Here is a 7,263-nt window from a genome sequence, read left to right on the forward strand (position 1 = left end):
CCCACCTGGCCTATAGAGGATTGAGTCAATAAGCAGTCTCTAGATACATCAGATTCTTGTGGTCAGTGAGAATTTGAATGGGGTTGGCAGTAATCTCTAGCCAATGACGCCATTCAGTCATGTCCATCTTAATGGCTAAGAGTTCACGATTACCCACATCAAAATTCCTCTCTGCAGGATTAAAGCGTTTGGAGAAAAAGGCTACAGGGTGCAATTTTGAGGTTAAAGGATCCCTCTGGGTTATGACTGCTCCAGCTCCTATCTCAGAGGTGTCAACCTCTAAAGTGAACTGCGGGTCAGGATCAGGATGGCGGAGCACAGGAGCAGAAAAAGGGCCTTTTTCAGATGAGAGAAGGTTTCCACAGCTTCAGGAGGCCAATTCTTGCAGTCTCTGTTCCATTTAGTCAACTCAGTGAGTGGAGCAACTACTTGGGAGAAGTTCTTTATAAACTTGCAGTAATAATTGGAGAACCCCAGGAATCTCTGTAGTTCTTTTAATGAGGTGGGACGAGGCCATTCCAGAACTGCGGTTAGCTTAGAAGGTTCCATGGCAAAACTGTCCTATTATATGAAATAGCCAAGGAACTGGATCTGAACTTGATCAAACTCACATTTTGGAGCTTTTTTTTGGAGCGAATCTTGAGTTCAGAAAACAAAGGAATGGTATAGTGATTCTTGATAGTGATGTTGTCTAGGGCTCTGTAGTCAATACAGGGTCTGAGCCCAGCATCCTTCTTACTGACAAAATAGAAGCCAGCCCTGGCAGGAGACGAGCAAGGGCAAATAAAACCTTTAGTTAGGTTCTCTTGAATATATTCCTCCATGGCCTTGATTTCAGCTTTGGAGAGTGGATAAGTTCTCCCTTTAGGAAGTGGGGCTCCAGGAAAGAGGTCAATTTTACAGTCGTAAGGACGGTGGGGTGGCAGCACATCAGTTGCTTTCTTTTCAAACACATCTGTAAAATCTGCATATACTGAGGGAAGGCTTGGAGGGGTCTGTAGACTGGCTATGGGGATGCTGTGCAGAAGAGTAACCTTAGCAAGGCAGGAGTGGAAGCAGGATGTACCCCAGGAGGCCAACTGTCCCTCAGCCCAGTCAAACTGTGGATTTTGTATACAAAGCTAAGGAAGAACAAGGATGACAGGTTGTTGTGGAGAATGAATGACATTGGACTGCAACTGTTTGGTATGAAGGACTCCCACAGTCAGGATAAGGGGTGCAGATTCAAAATTGATTAACCCTGATCCAAGGGGAGTGCCATCCAGATTAATCATTTTGAGACATTGTTTTTTCTGCAGAAGAGGCAAGCCTGTATGAATCATAAAACGGTGATGAAGAAAATTTCCAGCTGCCCCTGAATCAATAAAGGCTTGAGTGTGGACAGAATTCTAAAGAAAAGTAAGGGTAACAGGTTCCAGGATCCGAGAAGAGTGAGAGGATTTAGTAGTGAACACGCTTAGAGGTACCCCAGTTTTATCCTCTAAGCATTGGCTTTTCACGGCAGAATATAACAATTCTTAAGTTGGTGTGAGTTAGAACCACAATAGAAACACAGTCTAAATCTCCTTCTTGTCTGTCTTTCAGATTCTGTGGGTTTGAGGGAGGAGAGATCCATGGGTTTATCTACAGAGGTAACTGGAGGTGCTGAAGGGGTAGAGGGTATTCTAGAGACCTAACGGGTAGGAGGACAAGAGGGATTCTACGAGTTCTGTCTCTCTCAGCTTGTCTCTCCTGAAAGCAAGAATCCAAACTGATACAAAGTGTTATGAATTCATCCAGGGAAGAAGGAGCATCACGATAAGTAAGCTCATCCTTGATGCGCTCATGCAAGCCGCTCCTAAAGGCCGCCTTAAGAGCACTGCCAACCCATCTTGTCTCAAGTGCCAAGATGAGAAACTCGATGGCGTATTGTGCCACAGTTCTATTTCTTTGACAGAGATCAAAGAGAGAGTACTCTGCAGCAGAAGCACAACCATAAGTCCCAAACACAGAATATAATATGTATGAGGATCATTGCAAAAGGGCAGCCTGCACTTGTTAAGAAAACCCCTACAATCAGTAGTACCATCATACTTGTCAGGAAAAGGTATCCGAGGTATACTTCCAGAAGCAGGGGAAGACATTGTAGCACTGACAGCTGGGACTGGCTGTACAACAGGAGTAGCGGATATAGGGGCAAATTTATCAAGCGTCAATCTGCATACGATACCCTTATTTATAAAAAAACATCAAAAACACGAGCGTCAAGTACGGTGCGATGAGCATCGGACTGTTGTTAACTAACAGTCATCGATGTCGCGGTTATTCTGGTTTTTCCCAACTTTATTTATACCATTTCATTACTGTCCATGAACAAGCACATTTCTATAAAGTTAATCTTTTATTTTTCATATGTTAATGTCCAAGAAATAGCTACATTTATACCTCAATAAACAATATCTCATAGAAAGTTATTTTTGTATTTATTTGTTATACAAAAAAATCTGTTATATGATAGTTTCACATAAATTAATGTGTATTTGTATTTCTAGAAATGCTTTATGATATGCTTTTATCTCATGTTTTTTTTTATAAATTATTATTAATGCTAGAATTTGTACGTATATCTTTGCACATACTTGTATGTACTGTATATATATATATTTATATATATATATATATATATATATATATATAAATATCCTCCAAAAAGAGATAAGCACAGTCTTACATTACCACAACTGCCAGGGTGCACTTCACATATAATGTGTATGTTCCTCGTTTGCAAGAAGGCACTCACTGGTCTTTAATGAAAAACAATTTTTAATTCAAGTTAAAAAGCAAGTATATCCATAACGTTTCAATGTCGTTATGACATCTTTGTCAAATGTTCCGCTACTATCAACAATTTTGGACAATCATGTTCCCAAAGTAGAAAATCGCTAACATTATACTAGTATTACCAACCTTATATACAAACTTATCCATAAAAATTTCCAGCTCCGCAATTCCTCAATCTCCCCTCTGACGTCATCTCGCTCAAACATGGGCGTGAGCGTGATGCTTCATTTGGTTCCGATTGGCTGTGTGTCTCCATGGCAACCGTGTGTACACAAACTACGGTGTATCACCCTTATCCTGCTGATGTCATCACGCAACAGCGTGATTTCCACTTCTCCGTTTAGGCTGGGCAGCTGTCGGCTGCCATGGAAACCCACAACAAAAATACAACACCAACATGTTATATTAGTCCTAATATAAGGCGTATGTGTTAAAGTGGGAATCAATCGAAATGACAGCTTCAAAGATAAAAGCATAGTCCATATAAGGCACAACAGTGCTCTTTAATAGAAAATCCATCTAGTGGTTTTATTACACATAACAGCCCAAAAATAAGAGGACAATATTTATAGTGAAAAATAAAAACAATATACCTGTTTAGCAAATATATCCTATGCTAACAACTTGCTATCCCTACATGACACTAATACCATTTTATTTCCTTGTTTTTTCATAATCCCTAATATATACATTTGACTCTCTTACTGTACACACTTGTTATACATAAATCACCACTTCCTTCATGCCTATTTGGAATAGATAGAAACCAGCGTGTACCCACTAGAATGAAGATTCATGTAGGATCCTGGAATATATTCTCACATATTGGAGTGGTAAATTAGAGTATATGTCCATGGTCAGTCTATGGGTTATTTTGTGTAGAATGGTCCAAAGTCCAGATTAGTATTCAATCCCTTTGGTATAACCGTATCCAGCATATGAATCCATTTTGTCTCCCTCTGGAGCAATCGATTTGCTCTGTTGCCACCCCTGGGTAATGGTGGAATGTGATCAATGACCATCGTCTTCATGCTAGAAACACTATGTCTGTGTTGTGCAAAATGGCGTGCTACAGGCTGATCTGAATCACCCGATTTTAAGGCTTCACGGATGGCACATCGATGGTTTGCCATCCTATCCCTGAAGCTCGTGACGGTTTTCCCGATATATACCAGGGAACATGGGCAAATCAACATGTAGATGACATGTGTACTGGTGCAGGTCAGTCGATGACGAATAGTGTAACGTTTGTTTGTGTGTGGATGTTGAAAGGTCTTCCCTCTTATCATGCCATTGCATGTCGTACATCCACCACAGGTAAAACAGCCTTTACTTGAGGGCTTCAACCATGTATCTTTCTGGTAACAGCTGACTGGATCAGTCTTCACTAACAGATCACGTAAATTGTCAGCCCGCCTATGCACCATACGTGGTGGCCTAGTACCATAGAAAGGGAGAGTCATATCAGTTTCCAAAATAGACCAGTGTTGACGTACAGATCTGGCTAGTTTCATACTCATAGGAGTATAGGTACTGATAAAGTTCTGCTGAGTTGTGGTAATGTTTTTTGGTTTATTCACATGTGTGGTCATGCCATCCAATAACTCCACTCTTATGTCTTTATCAACTTTGCTTCCATCTCGTCCAGTTGTCTTAGCATAGTGACCCTAGTGAGTTGTGATTTTATTAGCCCTGATTTTTGGTGTCTTGGGTGAAAGCTATTTGCTTCCAACAGAGAATTACGGTCGTTTCCTTGGTATACAGTGATGTACCAAAGACATACTGTCCATCATCCTGTACCTTAATAATATTAAGGTCCAAAAAATGCACCTCAGTTTCACTGTACTCGAGTTTAAATCTGATGTGACAGTCCATGGAATTCAAACCTGACACCCATTGCTCCAATTCAATCACATTACCTCTCCACACCAGGAACACGTCATCAATGTAACGTACGTAGTACCTGATGTGGGGATGGGCATGGGGTTTCATGGCTTGCTTTTCATACCATGCCATGTACAAATTAGCATATGAGGGTGCCATGTTTGAACCCATGGCTGTCCCAGAGATTTTTAAATAGTAGTCACGTTCGAACCTGAAATAATTCTTGTCCAAACATAACATGACTAGTTCACACAAAAATTCCACAGGTGGCCCTTCATATAGAGGATTGTCAGTCACCATGGACCTGACAGCCCCCACTCCCCCCTCATGAGGGATGGAAGTGTATAGGCTGTCAACATCCATGGTGACCAACAAATCATCTGCACATAAATCAGTGTAATTTCTAAGAGTTTGTATCAAACTTGCTGAATCCTGTAGGTATGCAGGAATGCCTTTAACTACCGGTTGTAAATGGAAGTCAATAAACATAGATAGACTGGATAGCAAAGAATCCCTGGCAGACACAATTGGTCTGCCAGGGGGATTTTCAAGAGTCTTGTGCACTTTTGGCAACAAGTATAATACTGGAATTTTTGGATGGTCAGTGATTAAGAAATCAGTTTCATGTTCAGATAGTATCCCTGACTCTAGACCTATACGTATCTGCTGGTCTATAACTCTTTTGTATGTGCCTGTAGGATTACCTTTAAGTTTCAAGTATACCCCTGTGTCTGAAAGTTGACGTAGAGCTTCTGCTCTGTAATTGGTATAATCCTGTATGACTATAGAACCACCTTTGTCCGCAGGGCAGATAATGATTGAATCATCATCTCTCAAAGACTTAATGGCTAATCTTTCCTCAGCATTTAGGTTAGGATACACAGTATCTAACATAGGTTATTGATGTCATGACATATCATTCTTGTGAACCCCCTAATAGAATGATGTGTACCAGGGGGTTCAAAGGATGATGGTTTCCTGAATGTGGGCAAAGGTCCCATAGTCTCATTCTTAAAAAATTCTTTTAATTTTAGTTGTCTCTGAAACTTGTGAATATCTACCATAGTGTTGAAAGTATCACACTTCGGGGTAGGTATAAAAGAGAGACCTTGATTAAGGACAGAGATTTCGCTTTTACTCAATTCCCTTGAGCTAAGGTTAAAAATAATATTTACTTTTTCTTTATTACTTTTTTGCGTGTGTCTCCCTCGCCTACTATGTGGTCTTCTCTTTCTTTTGTATCCCTCTGACCCGGTAATGGTGGCTTTGCCGTGGATCTCGTGGCCACCTCAGAAAAAGACTGCTGTTGTGAGGCCCCTTTTGCGTTGGCACCTGAGCTTTCGTTACCAGATGAGTCCCCCCCACTGCTATCAACAATACTTAGTGTGTTCCTACCACGTGTGTTTCTACGTTTGTGTCTGGGCAGTTCATCTTTGCCATATAACCAACGGTAAACATGTCTATCTCTGTAATCATTTTCCACTGTATTAAGTTTCTTATTCTTAAACATTATTAACTAATTCCTGTATTTAGTTACCATATTGTCTAATTTAGTAACCCAATCTTGTGAGTTATCATCCACCATAATCTGATAGTTCTGCACTTTGGTGACTTCAATCTCCATTTTAATTTTGCATTCCAATCTGCTGACCTCTTCTATGACTAAAAGTAATAGGTCATAGGAGAATTTATTTAATATTGCACACCATTTTCTGCAGAACTCCATATTCTGGCGGCCTAATGTAGGTACATTTTTTATTCTGAAGCCCCTTGGTATATATTTCTTACGGTGATACCCAGAGAGGTACACCGCATGTAAGTGGTAGTCTATCTCTTTCTTTCTTAAATTTAACAATTTATGGTAGATATTTATAGGGGTATCTCCCCTTAACTCACTCAGGTCATCCACAACTCTGATTCTTTCAGCGTCTTCATCTGTAAATCCCAGTGCTTCCGTATTAAAGTCCTCATCCATATATAGGTTCTCCATATCCGGTATACTTGTTGCCATGTTGAAGTCAGTGTCTGTCAGGACTGCAAATGTGCACAGGTTATATGAGCCAAACAGTGTTAGTGATTTCTTCCCTCTGATAACACTTTCAATCACATCATAACCAACTTATTCAAAAAAAGTGGAGTGCATCATCTCATAAACCAAATACAAATATCTTCAAAAAAGAGATAAGCACAGTCTTACATTACCACAACTGCCAGGGTGCACTTCACATATAATGTGTATGTTCCTCGTTTGCAAGAAGGCACTCACTGGTCTTTAATGAAAAACAATTTTTAATTCAAGTTAAAAAGCAAGTACATCCATAATGTTTCGATGTCGTTATGACATCTTTGTCAAATGTTCCGCTACTATCAACAATTTTGGACAATTGGTTCCCAAAGTAGAAAATCGCTAACATTATACTAGTATTACCAACCTTATATACAAACTTATGCATAATTTCCCATGTTTGAGCGAGATGACGTCAGAGGAGATATTGAGGAATTGCGGAGCGGGAAACAGACGAATCATTGACCGGGTGGCGGGACAAACACAATCTAAGG

Source organism: Bombina bombina, chromosome 4 (genome assembly GCF_027579735.1).
Source record: "Bombina bombina isolate aBomBom1 chromosome 4, aBomBom1.pri, whole genome shotgun sequence".
Lineage (NCBI taxonomy): Eukaryota > Metazoa > Chordata > Amphibia > Anura > Bombinatoridae > Bombina > Bombina bombina.